The following is a 19,267-nucleotide window of genomic DNA, read 5'->3' on the forward strand; positions in this document are numbered from 1 at the left end:
CAAGGATTGCTTCCAACTATATTGGGATATGGATCCTGGAAAAAGTCTCAACTTTTAGATCCTCTGCACAATTCTCAAGACTCTTAAAGTGCCAAGAAGATACTGACCTGACATTTGTAGGAGGAATTTTCTTACTTGGAAATTCCCTTTGCTTTTGAAATCACTGTTACAGCCCCTTTTCCTGTAACTAACAGAATGATTACTTTAAAGATGAATGAAATTTGCATTTAGGTTGGGTTATTTTATAAGTCTCATAAATTTATGAGTCATTTAATAAAAGAATCATAATTAAAGCTTTCAGGAGTGGTAATGTTAGTCAAGGAACATATATATTTTGTGTTTTCTATGTTGCCTGTGAACCGCTGTGTGCCCCTATTATTTAGTTAATTTAAACTTCTGCTCATACATTGTTTCACATAGGCTACTTAAAAATAAAACAAAAAGGGACCCACAGTACTTTCTGTATTATCAGCTATGGAAACAATAACTAATTCAAATCCAACTTGTAGATTTATATATTTTTAAAACTAAAGTTTGTAAAGACTCTATATAACATCTATCATCTATATAGAACTTTAAGATTTTCATAATATTTTTATATTTTATATTTGCTTAATTATTTTATATTTGCTTTTGTAAATATAAGCTCATTTTATCCTCGAAACAATCATGGGAGGGTTGGTACTGTTACTCTTCCCATTATATAAATGGTGAAGCTAAGGCAGGCAGAGGTCAAGTGAGTTATTCAGGATCAGACAGCTAAGCAGTCTGAGTCTGGATTTGAAATCAGGTCTTTCTATTGTTCTCTCTCCATTCTCCACTAACCCCACTTCGAATTTCAACACTCGAGCTACTACATCCCTTAGTTCTCTTTAGTCCACTAGTGTATTGTACCTTCACATTGGTAACTGTGAAGGGTTAAACAGCTGTCTATGTCTAAAGCTTTGCATTTACTTCCTCGGAAACAGTTCCTACATCCTTTTTTCAGAATTCATGAAGTATTGTAGTTTCAGTACTTTTAAAAGAAGCATGCTTGGACTATGTGCAGATAAAATGCCATTGTAATTGTTGCTCTACTGTGAAATACATAGAAGATGTAATTCTGCATATTTTAAACTCAGTTTATTTTCCAAGTACAATGATGCTCTTTATCTCTGAGAACTTTGTTGTATCATGCTATTCTGAATTCACATGAATTATTGAAATCTCTAGTGTGGGCCTGTTAGAGGCAACCACTACCTGACAGTTTCATTTGAAATCTGTCTCAACATTTTCAGAAACAACATTTAGATCTGATTGGAATTGGAATTCCCAAGTCTCTAATAACAAAAAAGTATAGATTTATGACTGGGGAAGGGAGAGAAGGGTAAATGGTGCTGGAGAAGGAGAATACAATGGTTGAGTAGGGACTTGGTTCTGTCATCTTGAGCAAAAAATCCTTCATATTTCTGGAGTTTTTTAGTGTTTTTTTGTTTTTTTTTTTCCTGACTATAAATGGAGCATAATATCGTTAAATAAGAGAAGGAAAACCAAGAACTCTTGGGAAAAATTAATCTGTTAAAATTCTTGAGACATTTCTTTAAAAACACACAAAAAAGAAAGAAATATGGTTCTTTTCCTTCTTTCTTTTTTCCCCTCTCCTATTCCCGCTCAGAGTTTTCTTGTTGGTCTTGATCACATTGTTCAGAACTTTAAAAATCTATTATTTAGAAATTTAATAGAAGCCCTAGAATTGGGACCCCTTTTGTGCCACTGTCATCATTGTCCCAATTTATGAAACTCACAAATTTTGTGCCAATAGTGGAGTGGTTGTTGAAGCCTTGTCTATCTACTTTATGATAGTTTTTTTTAAGTAAAGGAACCCCAACCAAAAAAAAAAAAAATTCTTTCCTGTTATCATTTTCATTACTGACAATTATAATTTTCTTCTTGAATGATTTCCAAACTGTTTGGAGATTCAATTTGTAGTGATCTCTCTACCCACTCAATGAAATTGTATTCTACTTTAGTACATTCTGACAATGGCTTTTAAAAGTGAAAAATCAGCTAATTGAAACTGCAGTACAACCTAAATCAGAAGGAAGTAATTTTCTATTCTGGAATTATCTAAGATACCTGTATGAAAGCCTTTTCCAAAGAATTAGGAAACCTTTAAATGATATTAAAGATTTAACAATAGTGTGTTAATTACCTACATGAGCAATACATTTTTTCATACTTTTCTCTGTTTTGTTTTTCATTTTAAACCCATTTTCTGTATGAAGTTAGAGCACACGTGGTCAAACATCTTTTCTATCTTCAGACAGTCATTAAGTTGTTAAGCAGCTTTTTAAAAAAATAAGTAATTTTAATTATTTTAATTTTGCCTGCTTTTGATCCTTTTAATCTCTGGCACTCTTGATCTTGACCTTATTTATCCTTGTCTTTCTTGAAAAGGTGGAGATCTAAAAAAATAATAGTAAAATTTTTGCCTTAAATTTAAATTTAATTAGGCCTGCTTCAGTGAAGATAAGATGATCTTTTAAGAGCCCTTTCACCTTCTAAATTCTTCATTCTGTAATTTTAAACAAAAGTATTATTTTTAATGTCTTATTTTGTATTATTCTAAATATTTTCCAGTAAGGAATAATTTTTTTGCTGTTGTTTTAGCTCCAGGCTTAATAAGATATTCTACCTTCTTATTCTATTCTATTCTGTTTATAGCTGACTCAACTTGTGGCCCATATTGACCCTCAGGTTTTTAGTGGAGTTACTTGTGTCTTGCTGTTCAGTCCCTGGTTTGTTGGGAAATTATTGGGAAATACCTTGTATTTTTACCCATTAGATATTATCACCTATTTGAAATAGATTTTGGTCAAATAATTTTGAATTCTATTCTATGCAATCATAGCTTTATGATCTTGTTATACTTTTTAGTTAATTTGGTAGGTGAGGATTCAGGGAAATCTAAGGTTATATGCCTTTTGTACCTCTGATAGTCTCAGGTCATATTAATAAAATCTTGGACCTAATTGGGGTTCTCAATATATGAAGAATTCTCCTGTTTATTTTCCCCTATTAATTTTAGATTACTTGCGATGCTATCTCTAAACACAAAAATCAATGTGGAACTTTTTTCCCGGACAGAAATCCTATTGGATTCTTTATGCTTGTATCTGATCATATCTGTCAGTCAAACAATTAGTAAGTCAACATTTATAAAGTATCTACTGTGTATCAGGCACTATTTTGTTTTTGGGCATTCTAGGTATTTAGCAAACACTGATTTTATTTTGCCCAGAATAAAGATCAGATTACTTAATCTAGCATTGAAGACATTTCATAATCTTGTTTTTCCCTTTTATCCTTATCTATAATAATAATTATAATAGTGTTTATGTGGTACTTTAAAGTTTACCAAGCACTCTGTATATATTATTTCATTTGAGCTTCACAACATCTTGTAAAGTAGTTACTGTTATACCTATTTTACAGATAGAAGAACTGAGGTAGAAAGAGGTTGAGTAAATCCGAGGCTGGATTTGAATTCATATCTTCTTAATTTCACTTTATCTTCTGTCTTCATATGCTTTCAGGGTGTTCTCTTCCATATAACTTGTGCTCCAGAGAAATTGAATTTTGTATTTTCTGTATTTTTTTTTTTTTTTTCATTGTTAAAACCATATTTCTTGTTCCTGAGATGCGCTCCCTACCATTCTAATAAGGCAGGTAGGTGGTGCAGTGTATAGAGTGACAGTAGAGAGCTGTATGATCCTGGGCAAACCCCATATCCCTCTCTGCCTCAGTTTCCTCATCTATAAAAATGAACTGGAGAAAGAAATGCAAACTACCCTAGAATCTTTGCCAAGGTGACGAAAAATTGGACAGAACTGAACAATAGCCACCATCCTAATTTATGCCAATTGAAATTCATTCCATCTTTACAACTCAGCTCAAATATCCCATTGACATTTTCCTTGATTTCTGTCCCATATATTCTAGTTATCCAGTTTCATTGAGCTGTTTCTTTCCTTTAAAGCAGTATAATCACCTTGTAATTACTTTGTGTTCTGTTTTGTGTGATTGTTACTTGTGTATATGAAATGCATTCTAATTTTTGGAATATACAAAAAGGCAGTAACTAAGTCTACTTGCTCTTGTTTTCTCTCCCAGCCCAGAGGCTCAGTGCTTTGCATGAAGTAGAGCTTAATAAATGCTTATTGAAATGGAAGTAAGTTAGGAGGTGTTTCTCACTATTTTTTTTTTTCTTTTCTGTATTTACCCCCCTGGTTTGGACAAAAATTCCTTTTCTTTGCAAAATTTTCAAAACACTCTGCTTGTAGGCAAACTGTTAGAGAAATTACTTAACACCTTTTGAAATGTTTGTGTATCTTTGTTAGTCTAAAAAAACCTCTCTAAAGGCAACCAAATTGAGTCAGATTTCTTATTAGACAGAATCATGTGTGGGTTCTCTGTCTCCCCCAGCTGTAACAAGTCTCAAAAGGACTTGTTTGTACTGATTGATATTCTCTGGGTAAGATCTGTTTGGTGAAGTTGCTACTCCAAGAGAGCTGTGGAGCAGGGCAACTAGCTCATTTAGATTTTCCATCATAAGCTTCACAGAATAGTGCAAATATCCTTTAATGATAGGATCCATCATCATTTTCAGTAGAGCTTTAAATTTCTTCTTAATGTCCAAATAACAAGATAGTCCATATGATCATTACTGCTTCAGTTTGTCTGATTAGGGCTCATATCAGTGGTGGCAAAATTGAAGTCATGATATTCTTGAAAATTCATTGAGAATTTCAGATTTATGGATATCAAAGCAATACCTGTTCTTCAAAAGCCCACTCTATATATCACCATTTAAAAATGTAACAAAAAATAACCTTTCCATATCACCCCAGTAAGTAGACATTTAAATTTTTACTTTACTGAGCCATCTACACCCAGAGAGAGGGCTGTGGGAACTGAGTGTGGATCACAACCTAGCATTTTCACTCTTTTTGTTGTTGTTTGCTTGCATTTTGTTTACTTATTTTTTTCCCTTTTTGATCTGACTTTTCTTGTGCAGCAAGATTATTGTATAAATATGTATATATGTATTGGACTTAACATATTTTAACATGTTTAATATATATTGGAGTACTTGCCATCTAGGGGAGGGAGCAGGAGGAAGGAGGGGAAAATTTGAAACACAAGGTTTTGTAAGAGTCACTGTTGAAAAACTATCCATGCATATGTTTTGAAAATAAAAAGCTTTAATAAAAAAAGATAAACAAAAAAAAATAAAGTTTTTCTTACTTTTGTACTTTTTGTATATATGCACTGTATACCTACCGTAGACTGACCCTGAAGTTAGGAAGACTTGAGTTCAGATCCAGAGATAGATACTTCCTAGCTGTGTGACCCTGGGCAAAGAAATCTAAGTTTAAGTCATGACCCTGAAACATACTATATGCTTGATTTAGGTAAGAGACTTAACTTTTCTCCCCAAGCCACTAATACTATAAGTTTTAGACAAATCTTAGACAAGTAGCAATAAATCCTTATCAGCAGAGGGAATTTACACATCATAGAGTAAATACTATGGAGAAATAATAGATCTCCTCCCCACCCTTCCACTCCCCCACAAAAGAAAAAAAAATTAATCATATGATCACTAATAATATTAGCAATTTACAAGTAATACCTTAGCAAGGTTTATAAGGTGGAAAGAGCTTGGAGGATGAACAATTGCCAAATTAATACATTGAAACATTTTACCTTAATAATATATTCAAAAGCTAATTATTTGTGTACTTTAAGGAACTTAGAAACTGATTTCATAAAGTAATTATTTAATTTGATTAAGTGATAGGTGATATACATAATGAAGTCATAAGAAGCTTTCCTAAGCAAACTAAAAAAAATTTTTTTCCTAATGGAACCTTCAACAAAGTCCTTATTTATAAAGTTATTAATAGTTCTTATTGAACTTCAGATGTCTTTCCTTTAACACAGACAATGGTATCTCACTATATTAATATTAAATGTTCAGTTGCTGAAATGTGCTAAAATGTACTTTGTCCCTTCATCTTTTGTATTTAGTATATCAACCTAGAATTTCATGTGCCCTATTCTCTTAATTGATATGGTTTTTATACATCCTTATCTTCAACCTAACATTTTAATACATAAAGTTGTTAGCTGCTGTTTGGTAGTTTAAAATAAGGAATGTTGGTGATTTAGGAGATTCCTAGAAAAGGTAAGCAAATTAGATTTTGGAATTAAAGCATTTTGATTGGCATATACAACTCTGTGCCTGCACATAAACACCCATGCTTGAATATTTATAGAAGATAATCTGTCAAAATTGCTGTTATTTTAATTTGCTAAGCTTGGCTGATTGCTGCAGTCGTGTGGTAGTTGAATTCTAGATGAGGATGTATTCTACCCTGGAACATGCTTTTTGTCCTTTAAAGCCACCTGAATGTGTTGCACTCTCACTATGAAGCCTGCCTTAATAAAGCTTCGTGTTATTTGGTTTTGTTTTAGATAAACTTTTGTTTATCTTCGTGTTATTTGGTTTTGTTTTAGATAAACTTTTTTTGTTAAACGAGAGAGAATAGGTTCTTCCTTCTCTAGATAATTTATTTCAAAAGCTTCAGAAAATCTTTTCTAATAAAGAAAATATCCTTCCAGGGTTGAAGCCTGGGAAGATCTTATATGGCTTACAAATTTCATGCAATTTTTTTTTTAGTTTGTGGGTTCAGTTATGATGATGATTAATAACAATAATAATAATTTTGGTGATTTGCATATATATATATATCGAAAGCTTTTTGGAAGGGGTCACAAGGTTCTACGTTACTTCTTTGATGCTGAAGTTTCAGTTTTGACAGGTGTATTTGTAACAAAGAAAATATGGTTCTACAGATAACTTTCTTCCTTTGTTTCTTCCCTTTTTGAACAGTTGATAATTTCAGTGACTCAGAAAGACCCTCTGAAAACATTTTGTGGTGGTAGTAGTATCTTGCTTATGAAGGAAAGAAAGGTAAGTCAGATTTTAAATTACAACAAAGAATTTAAGTGCTAGTCCCTATGAAATATAGAATGAATAACATTTTAAAACTTTTGACAGTAATAATAAAAATAATATTTATTTACGTAGTGTTTTTATCTTCAGAGAATTTTGTGTCACAAATATATTTTTTTTTGGGGGGGGGATTGGTTTTTGAAAGGTTTCTGTAAACTATTTGTTATTTTCTTGATTTTATAGTCAGCAACTTTTTCAGTCATATAGAACTTTGACATGGAGGACTTCTAGTTTATTACTTTTCCTTTCTATCTAATGTGTTTTAAGTATCTTCCTATTTGAAGGGGATGTTATGATAATACATTTTATTTATTTGTGTGTATATATAGTTACATATACACAATATTTTTCCTTTTTTTAAAATATTGCTTATCATTTACAATCTAGTTTCTTAAACTATGACTTTACTATATTTTCTTTCCTGGTCACTCTTATGTTATAGCTCAGTTGTCCTTACTCATTTTCATATCTCTGATTGGATGGAATAAGACCAGACTTCTGATTTCATTAATTTTTAGGGAACTCCCTCTACTGTCTTAACAATTTCCTGAGGCACTGAGAAGTGGTTTATGAGCTGTATGTGTCAATTGAACTTGGGTCTTCATGGCATTAAGGCCAACTTTCTATCTACTAATCCTCTATATCCCTAATTATTCTAGCACTAAGACATACTCCTAATAATACAAACCTATGGACCCCATCATCTTTTGCTCATCTTCCTTGGAAGATAAAAACCATAATAGTAGCCCTTCTTCCCATTTTGTTTCCTTCACTGAGATTGTGAGCTAGCTTATTAATAATCCCTCAAAATATTATCATAAACCCTAGTTTGGAAATCTACTTATTATCTAAGGATTACATACATAAGAATTCAGAACGCTCTGTAGACTATATTTAAACAGAAAAAATTAAAGTGTCTATTAATAATATTCACACCAACATTAGTATATATATATATTATTATATGATTTTTTTAATTGTTTGTTTTTTAAGGCCCTGGTTCTTTGACCTCTGTTCAGAATTTAATTTCAGACTTATCAATTAACTTTAGACTTACTAATTTCATACTACTTTCATATACCAAATATTTTACTTAAAACACAAATATAATGTGAGTCAATACCTCAAAAATAATGAACTATTTTTGGCACTTCATTGGGAAAAGTTTAGTATATTTCTTACTCACATTACCCAAACACCCACATAGAATGCGCAGAGAAAATTTATTTTGTTTTAAAGCAAATTAGTTACAATAAAAGTTAATCTCTTATTTATAACAGATGTTGCTGTGTCATACAGATGTCAAATCTCACTTAAAAGTTTTGTATGGTCAGATGTTTCTTTATATTGAAGAAGTAGTTCTAATTTATGAATAAAAAAATCTTTTAATTTTGGGATGAGATTTTTTTTTAAAAGAATTTAATAAATAAGTTTATTAAGAGCGTATTATGTGCAAAGTATTATTCTAAGTGATGGGGCAAATATGGAAAATTGTGACAGTCCCTGTTCTCAGTGCACTTATATTCTAATTAGGAAATTTAATGCCTGTAAGAAGGGTTTCTGATGCAGGACAGATGGAAAGCCCTAGAGATTCTTAGGCTGTAGGGGCAGGCAAAGATGGTAAAAGCCTACTAACCTATCATCTTGTTGGAAAGGATTTCACTTGTTGACTCCTTGTTCATCCAAATGATATGACTATCCAAATCCACTTTGCTGGAGAGGAAGAAAAGGTCAAGAGATGGTCTAAGATAAAAATACTTTATAGCTGACTCATTTTAGGAATAAGTTAGTTTAATTTATTTAGGAATTTGAGTAGTAAACTTAATATGACACTTGCAACAAGTCACTTACAAATAATAACTTTTTATAAAGCATTTAAGAAAATTTATGAGTTTATTTTGGAAATGGACTTTTAAAAAATATCCTGTGGTGATCCTAAAATATTTGTTCATCAGATTTCATTGCTTCAGAAAGAGAAGATGAAATAAATTTTTGATATGTTTTTGCATTATTTGTATGGGTAAACTCTGTTATAAGTTATGCTTTTTGAAATTGCTATGCTAAATTAAAGCCTTTTAAAATTTCTAATTACTAATAATATCTTAGTAAACATCACAGGTTAAAAATGAAATATGGAATTTTTGTGGGTAGGGTTTAAGTTCTAAACAAGTAATTAAGAATCAAATAGAATAAGAAAAATGAAGACTACACTTCAAGAATACTACAGTTCCTAATCTTTATTCCATATGTAGACTTATGACACTTTGTGGTCTTTTGATGACTGTGGATAAAGATCACAAACAGTTGAGAAAGGTGTTTTAGAAAGAATTGATAAAACTGATACAAGAAAATTGGAACTGGCTTTAGAAAGCCTTATGGAAGTAGAAGATAGAAGGTAATGAGAACTCATTGTTAAGCTAAAGGAATGGAGATATAGAGGAATTAAATAATAGCTTTCTTCTGACAATTATTTCTAATTTTATAAATAACTTCGCTGTGACTAGTTGCTTAAATGTTGTCTCCTCCATTACACTATGAACTCCTTGAGAACAGGAGCCATCATTTACCTTTCTTCTTATCTCTTGCACTTAGCACATTGCCTGATATATAATAGTTTAATAAGTGTTTATCAAGTGACTGACTGAAGTGAACACTGAACTTGTAGGTAGAAGAACTAAGCTTGATTCTGCTGCCTACTAATTCTGTTATACAGCTTTATATTCATTACTTGCCTCAGTTTTCCTAGCTAAAAAATGGTTATAATAAGAGTACCTACCTCCTAGGATTGTTATGGGGATCAAATGAAAAGATAAGAGTAAAGGGCTTAGCTTAGTGCCTGGCACATAGTAATTTCTATCAACTGTTAGCTATTGTTTTTATTACCATATTGAATATTATTATTAGACTCCTTGCTAGACATTTAAGAAGTGAACTAAAACCTTATGACATATCAGAGCCCACGAGGAGTCTTATTCAGCCATACTCAGCATCTGAAAAAGGGACTTATTACAAATTGGATTAATAGTTTTCTATAACTAATGGGACAGCATTTCTTTGTTTTTGCCATTTGAAAAGGTTTAGTAAGGTGATTGCTGAGGTTCCTTTCATTTTTAGATCTCTGGTCCTGTTTGTCCTGTAATGTGAACAAATTGTTTCACAATTTGGTGACCTGTTTTCTCCCCTCCTTATATTTTCCTTTTTTTTGCCTTCTTTTGTAAAAATCTCAGTTTTGTGAAGTTGTGAGAATATTTTATTTCCTTTTATTATTCAGGATCAGTCCTTCAGCAATTTTTTGGCTAAATAAATCTATTTTTAAAATTAGGTTTACCTAACAAAAGCTAAGTCCTAGTATATAAAAATTTACTTATGAGCTGTAAACATTCCTTATGTTGGATGGATTCCTAGCACATGAACTAATGGACAATGTGTAAATGTGTAAATTCTCACGTTAATTCATGTTGTTTGTTACATTACTACTAGCCTGTGTTATATTGCTATGTGCTTATGTATTGATGGATTTATGTATACCTTGTTTCAAATGAGCCCCTTTAGAAACCTCCTAATCTGATTTGATTTTCTATATCCTTTGGTATTTTCATCTCCCTTCCTGAGATGTCAGAGAAGGCATGATCACCTTTTTGGAATTTTGGAATTCTTACCTCCTTAAGAAGTCACCTATGTTCTAAATCAAAAGAAAGGGGGAGATGTTGGAATCTTTACAAAGTGTTAAGACATTGGAGTTGATTTGATCTTAGAAGAAGATATTTTGGGCCAGAACTTGAAACTAGGTACTAAGTGGAACTGATTGAACAATGCTTGTGTTCACACCTTTAGAGAGCTCATAAGTATCTAAGTACTCAATGGAGTTCACACGTGTAGGGCTTAGTCCGAATTCACACCTCCCTTGAAGTTCTTAGGGCCAGAGAGTACTCTGGGAGATAACCCAGAATCCCTCTCCCTCCAGAAGGTAGAGTTAACCTTTGGGAGATCACATAAATATAGGGAGTTTTTGAAGCTTGAACTTACTTCTTCTGGTGGAACTGACTGGAAGTACAGAGAGATTCATTGCATCTTCCAACTTGGTGCTGGCTGGAGGCTGAAGAAAGCAGAGGCAGAAGCCAAGCACAAAGCTGCAAGATCTCTTGGAGCCAGGCAGAGAGATAGACCTCAACTAACCGGGCTAATTTAGAAGGAGAAATAAACGTTTGCACTTTTATCAGCTGGTTGCGATTTTGGAGTAATTATTTATTTCAATTGAGACTAAGGCTGCCTTCACACCTTAGATAAGAATCCTGAGTAAAGAACTTCTTGGCGCTATATAAATCCTCTTCCTCACTTGGCCTATTTATGAATCCTCTAAAATGTAGTTTAATCTCTAACTTAGTTTACCTACAGAATGAGTCTATTTGTAGAGATTTGTTTTGTTAGGAAATGTATGAGATTTTAACTTTTTAAGTAAGTTCAGTTTTTATCACACTAAAAGAATTCTGGGATTATAATACACAAATAAGATGAATGGTAAATTAAATGTGATAAGGGGAAAAAAGGAATTGTGACAAAATGTTATAAAGAAGAGGAATGTCAAATCACTTTGAGTGGGGATGATTAAGTAAGGCTTTACAAAGAACTTTGCATCTTAGCTGTACTTTGAGAAAACAAAAAGATTTTAATAGATGATGGAAGTGTGGAAGGAAAGTGGTGAGGGAACAAACAGTACATTCTACACAGAAGGTAACCACCTTGATATGGGAGACAACAACACTAGCAGCTAGTAAAAACAGTTTGGCTGAAATGTAAAATGCTCCAAGGAAATAATACTGCTAAGATATTTTGGTGACTTTTTTGGGGAGGACCTTCAACCAATCTAAGGAATTTGTACTTTATCATATGCAGGTTATTTTGACCATCTAACTCCCTTTGCAGGAGGAAGCTTCTTTTGGCAAGGATACTTCTTGCACAGCCAAATGCTTAGAAAATTCTTCCTATATGCATTGTATTCTCTTTTTTACCTCTCACTCTTGCTTCAGTCCTTATGACTCAAATGAAACTTTCTCCAGTGTAATATTTTTCTCTAAAATATAATCTTCTCTCATTGGGGTTTCCTTGGGGTCTCTGGAGGCAGCCTTCATTTCAGTTCAGTAATCATAAGGGCAACCAGGGATTAAGGTCCAAATCCTATATTGTTTCCTTCAAAGTCTTGTCTCTTTTCCTGGGGCCGGGTTAGCTTTAATAGAGGCCTATCTCTCTCCTTGGTTCTGAGAGCTCCTGCTGCTAGTCCTTTGCCTCTGCCAGCTTCTGCCTCCAGCCAGCACAAAGGTGGAAGATGGAATGAATCTGTCTCATCCTCCAAGAGCATCTGTCCTTTCTGGTCCTGAGAGCTCCTCCTTATATGCTCTACACTGAGTATACACCAATCATTATATCACTAGAAAACCATTATTTGTTTTAGGATTAAATCAATGCTAAACTAGATTTAACCGCTGTCTCCTCACTTCCACTTAATTAGGACCTTTCAAGTTCTAGCCCATAACATCTCCTGCTTTCTTTTGTTTTTAGAACATGGGTGGTCATGATCTCCCTACTTTTCAAGGAGGTGAGAACCCCAAAAAGGAAGGTGATCACACCTTCCCTGAATGCTCAAAAAAGGGGTGAAAATACCACAAAAGGAGGTGATCACACCCTTCCTGACCTCTCAGGGAGAGGAAAACACCAAAGGAAATGGGAAATCAAATCAGATTAATGGGTTTCTGAAGGGGCTCACTCTTAAAACCATCAATATGAGAAGTATTACACATAATTACATAAATTACATAAGCACACAGGCTAATAGTGATGTAACAAATTACATGAATCAAAATGAGGATTTATATATGTCCATAAGTGCGATGATCGTGTTAGCACCCTGGATACCTTAGAATCAGCCAGACTCAGGATAAGCAAAAATCCTTGGTTTTTATTCTTGGTCTTTAGAGGTAGGATTGAATTGGATGGAAGCAGAATCTCCACAACCTTCCTTCATTCGTCTCCCACTCAGAAGTGACTCTGGTTAGTCTTACTCCACCCCCTAGTCCCTCCTAAATTCTCTGTATACCCCAATTATCGAGCCAGCACAGAATAGTGGGAAGGGCCATTTTCCAAGCATATGCTTAAAGAATATTGTCTAGTCGATAATTAGCCTTAAGTGCTTGGTTGTCCGACCTCAGTACATCCACTCAAGAGTTTCAGTCCTTTACACATAAGTCCTAGAAATAGTCCAAAAGGAATCTATTGTCCATTAGTTCATGTTCCAGGAATCCAATAATTCCTGCAAGTTTTGAAATCCTGCAATAGTTTCATCTTGTGTTAGGGAATCCAATGATTCCTGCAGATTTTGTTCTTAGGTCTTCTTTGTTTCCAGATTTTTCTCTTTTCCTGTCTCTCTCTGATGGACAAGGCAAATACAGCTCGTTGGCACTCATCTGATTTCTTCTTCATCTGTAGAAGTACAAGCAAACCCTCTTCCCCAAGCAGTTATCTTGTCCCCTCTATTTACTACTTTTAGATTTCTCCTCATCACCTGGGAATTACCTTGGAGCTGCTCGAACTGGACACTGCCCTTATATTCTCTCCAATTGTAATCCCTAGCACTAGGAAACCATTATTTGTTGTAGGATTAAATCAATGCTAAACTAGATGGGAGACTATCTGATTGCTTTTTTGCTGATTGATCACATCAAAAGTCCTGACCTTCTAAAGACTCTGGGTGTAAACTCAGAAGCCATCATGTCCCACCTGTCTTTTGTAAGATATCTTGGGGCTGGGGCCTTGCCTCTCGATTCCCTGGGTCAATCTACATTCTGAGACCCGGTGAAATTTGTCCTGGGATCTGAACTGCTTCACAGTTTGGTGACCTGTCTTCTCCTCTCCTTATAGTTTCCTTCTTTTTGCCCTTTCTGTTATCTAATTGCCTTTTGGCTGATTGATCATGTTCAGATCATTCAATTAATATTGGATTTCTAAAGATTCTCTGGGTGTAACCTCAGCTGCTATCATGCCCCACGTGGGGCCCTGAAGCTGGGCTCTGCCTCTCATTCTCTGGGTCAATCTACATTCTGAGGCCCAGTGGAAGCCTCAGTTGCATTTTGGACATAGGGTTTTAGGTCTTCTCTTACCCTGTCTTCTCACTCTATCTCTGTACCTACACTGGGCTCTCAGATGTCCAACTTTTCCACACTGAAAACATCGATGACTCTCTCTAGAAGTCCCTTGCCAAGAGGGATCCTGTCTTCCCATGTTCATCGTAGTCTGGGTATAATAAGCATTTGTGCCCACTGGGGCACAGAATCTTATGATCTCCTCTAAAGGAGCATCTTTGTGTAGTCCCCATATAATTCTTCTGCAAACTTTATTAGCATTTTTCTTAGCCAGTTGTCTGATCATTATTTCTGTAGCTGCATTTTCTCCAAAAGTTCTTGTGACAGCTGTTTGCAAACTTCCCACAAAATCTGCAAAGGGTTCATTGGGACCTTGCTCTATTTGTGTGAAGGTTTCCCCTCGATCTCTCCCTGGAAGGGTACCCCAAGCTTTTATAGCAGCAGCAGCAATTTGTTCATATGTGCCTATGGGGTAATTAATCTGTGATGAATTCTTTGCATACTGACCTTCATTTGCTAGTTGGTCAAAGGTGATTTGTACATTAATTACGGTTTGCTTATTGGGTTGAGTTTTAATCCTACATAATTCATGATACTCCAAAAGCCACAACAAGTTTTGTCCAGATTCTAAACATGTCCTTGCTATGAATTTCTAATCACAAGGAGTTAAGATTTCATAAGCCAAATTATCTAGTAACATCTTAACATAAGATGATGTTGCCCCATAAAGAGTGCAACCTTTTTTTCAAATCCTTAATTTTTTCCAAATCAAAAGGAGTGTATCTTCTCCTTTTTTGACCTGAAGAGTCAAGCTCTTCAATTACAGGGCATACATTTGTTTTTAAATCAGATATATCCCATTTTTCTCTCTTAGACTTTTGTAATGCCTTTTGTAATCTTGTCATAGGCTGCTTCATAGGTGGTGCTGATTGTATTACTGCCTCTCCCCCTCCTCCTTTTCCTTCCACCCATGAAGGGTTAATTGAGGGAAGTAGGTCAGGGGATGGGGAATGACCTAATTTCTCCTGCTGTGAAGCACCACACTTAAAATTGTACTTAACTTCATTCTTATCTGATTCTTCATCCTTTTCACTAGTTTATTTGAATTCTTTCCCTCCTGCTCTTTCTTCTTTTTCCTTATTCTATAACTTAATAATTATAACTATTATAATTACCTAAAGCAAGTTGTATTAAGTTGTATGTATAAAGTTTATCTTTGGAAGTTGAGTCAGGTCCATTTTCATTGTATAATTGATATAGTTGCTCTCCTACTAATTTCCACTCCTCTAGATCCAATTCTTTTTCCATAGAGAACCAAGGAGATGTGTACTGTACAGTTTTTAAAAGATCAATGATTTGCTCCCACGTTACAATTAAAACTTGATTTTTTTTTTATCAGTCTGACCAAGCTTTCGACACATTTTCCTTGAAGAGGAAAAGAAGACTGTTTTCTAAACATCTGTTCCATTTTAGCTGAAATATTACTTTAGCCCTTAACAAAGTTTTCTTGTTGTACTCACCCTAATTTCTGGATCACAGATGAAGGTTCTTGGTCCCACATTCTGGAGCCAAAATGTACTATTCTTTAAGATGTAATGATCTCTGGGAGCAAGTTTCTTGGGGGGTTTCTGGGAGCAGCCTTCGTTTCAGTTCAGTAATCACAAGTGCAGCCAGGGTTTAAAGTCCAAATCCTTTATCATCTCCTTCAAAGTCTTGTCTCTTTTCCTGGGGCCCGGTTAACTTTAATAGAGGCCTATCTCTCTCCTTGGTTCCAAGAGCTCCTGCACTAGTCCTTTGCTTCTGCTAGCTTCTGCCTCTAGCTTCCTCCAAATGTCTCCAAATCCAAAGGTTTGTGCTTCAGCCTCCAGCCAGCACAAAGGTAGAAGATGGAATGAATCTGTCTGAGCCTCCAAGAGCTTCTAGTGCACCTGTCCTTTCTGGTCCTGAGAGTTCTTCCCTTATATGTTCCACACTGAGTATACACCAATCAATATATCACTAGGAAACTATTATTTGTTGTACGATTAAATCATTGCTAAACTAAATTAATCACTGTCTCCTAAATTCCGCTTACTTAGCATCTTGTTTCAAGTTCTGGCCCATAACACTGAACATAACCATATGTTCAGTTATGATTATTCATTTTTTCTCTTTGTTCATCCTTCTTGTCCTCTCTGCAGCATTTAACACTAATAACTATTCATATTTTATAATACTGCCTTGTCTTATCTCACTTTTTTTTTATGTCTTTGGGACATATTCTTATCCATTATGGGTCTTTTACAAAGTTTTATTCTAGTTACTTCCTCCCTGCTTCCTTCTGTCCTTTTCCTTCTCTCTTTTCCCTTTTCTCTATCATTTCCTCTTTCTATTCCTCCTTCCTCCCAATATCTCAGTAGTTCCCATGAATATACTTATCATCTCTATGTGCTTGAATCTTAAGATTTGTGTACTGTATCTGGCTATTCTCACCAGCTATTTGTAGTATATATATCCTATTGGGTTTATCTTAGATATACTAAATGCAGAATACCTAAAACTAACCTCTTTTCCCCTCTACTTTCCTTATCCCATTTTCATCCAAAATTCTCTATTTTTGTATTGACTGCCCATATTTTTGATCCCTCTTCTCTTTCCCTTGTATCTAAATAGTTTTCAAGTTTTACTGATTCTATTTCTATAAAATTTCTCTCATTTCTTCTTTTTCCCTCTATAACTACCACTTCTGAGGTTTGTCTCTCAGCACATGGATTGTTATACAATCTTTCCCTTTTCCAATTCATTTTCAAAACACTTGCTAAAATCATCTTTCCAATACACAGGTCTTTTCATGTCATTCTCTTCTCCTACTGAGAAATCTTCAGTGGTTCTACATTGCTTCTAGATTAAGATAGAAAGTCTCTACATTGACATTTAAAGTTATTAATATTATGCCAAAGTTTGGATTTTCAGAGGAGGGATTCCATATCTGATGTAATGAGAGTTGGAGTCTGAATGACTAGTCGTCTTCTTTGTCTGAAGATCCTAACACTCAAGCTAGGATTCTATAGCCTGACTACTCCAGGAATCTGGCTATATTCTTGTCACTTGTATGACAATAATCCCAAAATGTATACATTTTTTCTCTTCCTTGCTTTTCTGCTCACTTTTCTTTTTCACTCAAACATTAAGTGCCTAATAAATAACTTATTGCTTTTAGCAGTATCAGTCATTTTTCATTTTCTTTTGAAATCTAAATCCCCCAAAGCAGCAAAAATGGATTGGGACATTATCCTTCCATCTTCTATATGTATCTTTAAAACCACCTTAGTTGGTGTGTATCTTGAAGCAACTTTCTTTTTTTCTTTTCATTGTAATGTGGCACTTAAAATAATTTCAAGAGACATCATTTCTGGATAATTCAATCTTTTTATTAATAGGGCCAGTACTTTCATAATAAAAGAATGGTCATTTGGTAGTCTCTCTTAGACCAAAGATTCATCATAGTAGTGGATTCACAGTTTATATGCCCTTCCAAAGAATTGATGTTTCTTAGGGGTGTCAATCAACTGGTTGGTTAACACAGTAGGAGGTTGGCTATATTAAATTGAGGATCATATCATCTGTCTTGAAAGAAAGAAAGAAAGAAAGAAAGAATTAATATATTTCCATACTTGTCTGAGCTAACACAGTGAGCAGAAATGAAACTGTTAACCAAAATTTAGAATTTCTTTTACTGTCTGATTAGATCTTTGCTTGGGTAAATCTTATTTCTCCACACTGAATAAAATAAGTAGTTATTAAATAAAAGAGAGAAATAGTCATTTTTCACAGTGATTATTTTTCTTTGAGGACAATTAGGTTGTTTAGGAGAGCCTTTATATGTGTGTGTGTGTGTGTGTGTGTATGTGTATAAGTATACATACATGTCTTTCTTGTAATGAGAGACTTTGAGCTAGATGCTGAATTTATTGAGGAAAGAAAGACTGTCTTGTGGTTCAATAGTTAACAACCGTCAAATCTTGACTGATTGATAAATATGGATTGAATGAATATCAAAGGAAATGACATTACTGGAGTTAAGGTGGCAAAAGGAAAATGGACGGTAGAGGTCAATGTGGATCAGAGTTTTCTCATAATAACTAGTGAGTCAGGGCTATGAGTGAAATACAAATACTCCTGGAAAGGGTATCCTGGGAAGTTCTTTCTTTGGATGAAGGCTAGGACTCATGTGTGCCAGAAAATGGAAGGAGAGAGAATACAAAAGGTTTAAGATGAAACCACCCAGATAACAGTGGAATCTTCATTGGAATGTAAGAGGGACCGGGTTGAGAATAATGGAATTAAGGAAGTGGGCATTGAACAATGGGGAAGGGACTTTGTATAGTAATTGTGAGGGCTTGAGAACTTTTGGTGTAGGGAGTGTCATTGAGGAATGACCTCAAGTGACTGTCAATGAGTCCATTGAGGGATTAGGTTGTTCTACATTCTTCTTTGAAGTTTTGACTTATGATAAGTGCTTAGCACAGTGTCTGGTTCATAATAGGCACTTAATAAATGTTTATTGATTGGTTGATTATTTGGGCCCCTTTGATGTCCAGGAAGCCTGATGCCCAGTAAGCAAGAGCAGGTGAAGATACAACCTGGAAAAGCCAGGAATTGGCTGTCCAGAATGGCTTCTAAATTACTGGAAAGGACACTGGGATAAAAATAGAAGCTAGAGGCCTAAGGCTGGGAGTTGAATTGATCCTGTACTTCATGAAAAGTATCAGGGGTGAGGAATTCACTGGTAGAAGAGATGAATGCTGAGTGACGCATTCCCTTGGAATGACGCATTCCCTTGGAAGTCTCAGGGATAAAGTCAGAAGCCATAGACAGACTGTTTCTGGTGTGACACAGAATAATTTTTAAAGTCTGAAAAAGGATGAAGGCAGATGCCGCAGAAAGGTGACTTGGATTCTTGCCTGCCACAGGGTGCCATCTCTGGGCACCCAGGATGGAGGTTTGGGGAAGAGGTAGTTAACTTGGGAAAGTTGCTTTCCTTTTGGCTTGCATGTCTTCTCTTGTTATGGAAAAGTTACACCATTTGTGATAC

At 34.6% G+C, this 19,267-nt stretch overlaps 1 protein-coding gene across 6 annotated transcripts in view; it reads left to right on the forward strand.

The window, feature by feature from the left end:
* The window catches only part of FUT8 (fucosyltransferase 8), a 394,186-nt gene that overhangs the window by 111,378 nt on the left and 263,541 nt on the right, over positions 1-19,267 (forward strand). For all 6 annotated transcript variants that reach the window (XM_031952733.1, XM_031952735.1, XM_031952731.1 and 3 more), the window contains one exon: positions 6,938-7,018. The gene's annotated coding sequence lies outside the window, so the exon portion shown is untranslated. The remainder of the gene's footprint in view (positions 1-6,937; positions 7,019-19,267) is intronic.

The sequence above is a fragment of the Sarcophilus harrisii genome, chromosome 2, assembly GCF_902635505.1.
Source record: "Sarcophilus harrisii chromosome 2, mSarHar1.11, whole genome shotgun sequence".
NCBI classification, from domain to species: domain Eukaryota; kingdom Metazoa; phylum Chordata; class Mammalia; order Dasyuromorphia; family Dasyuridae; genus Sarcophilus; species Sarcophilus harrisii.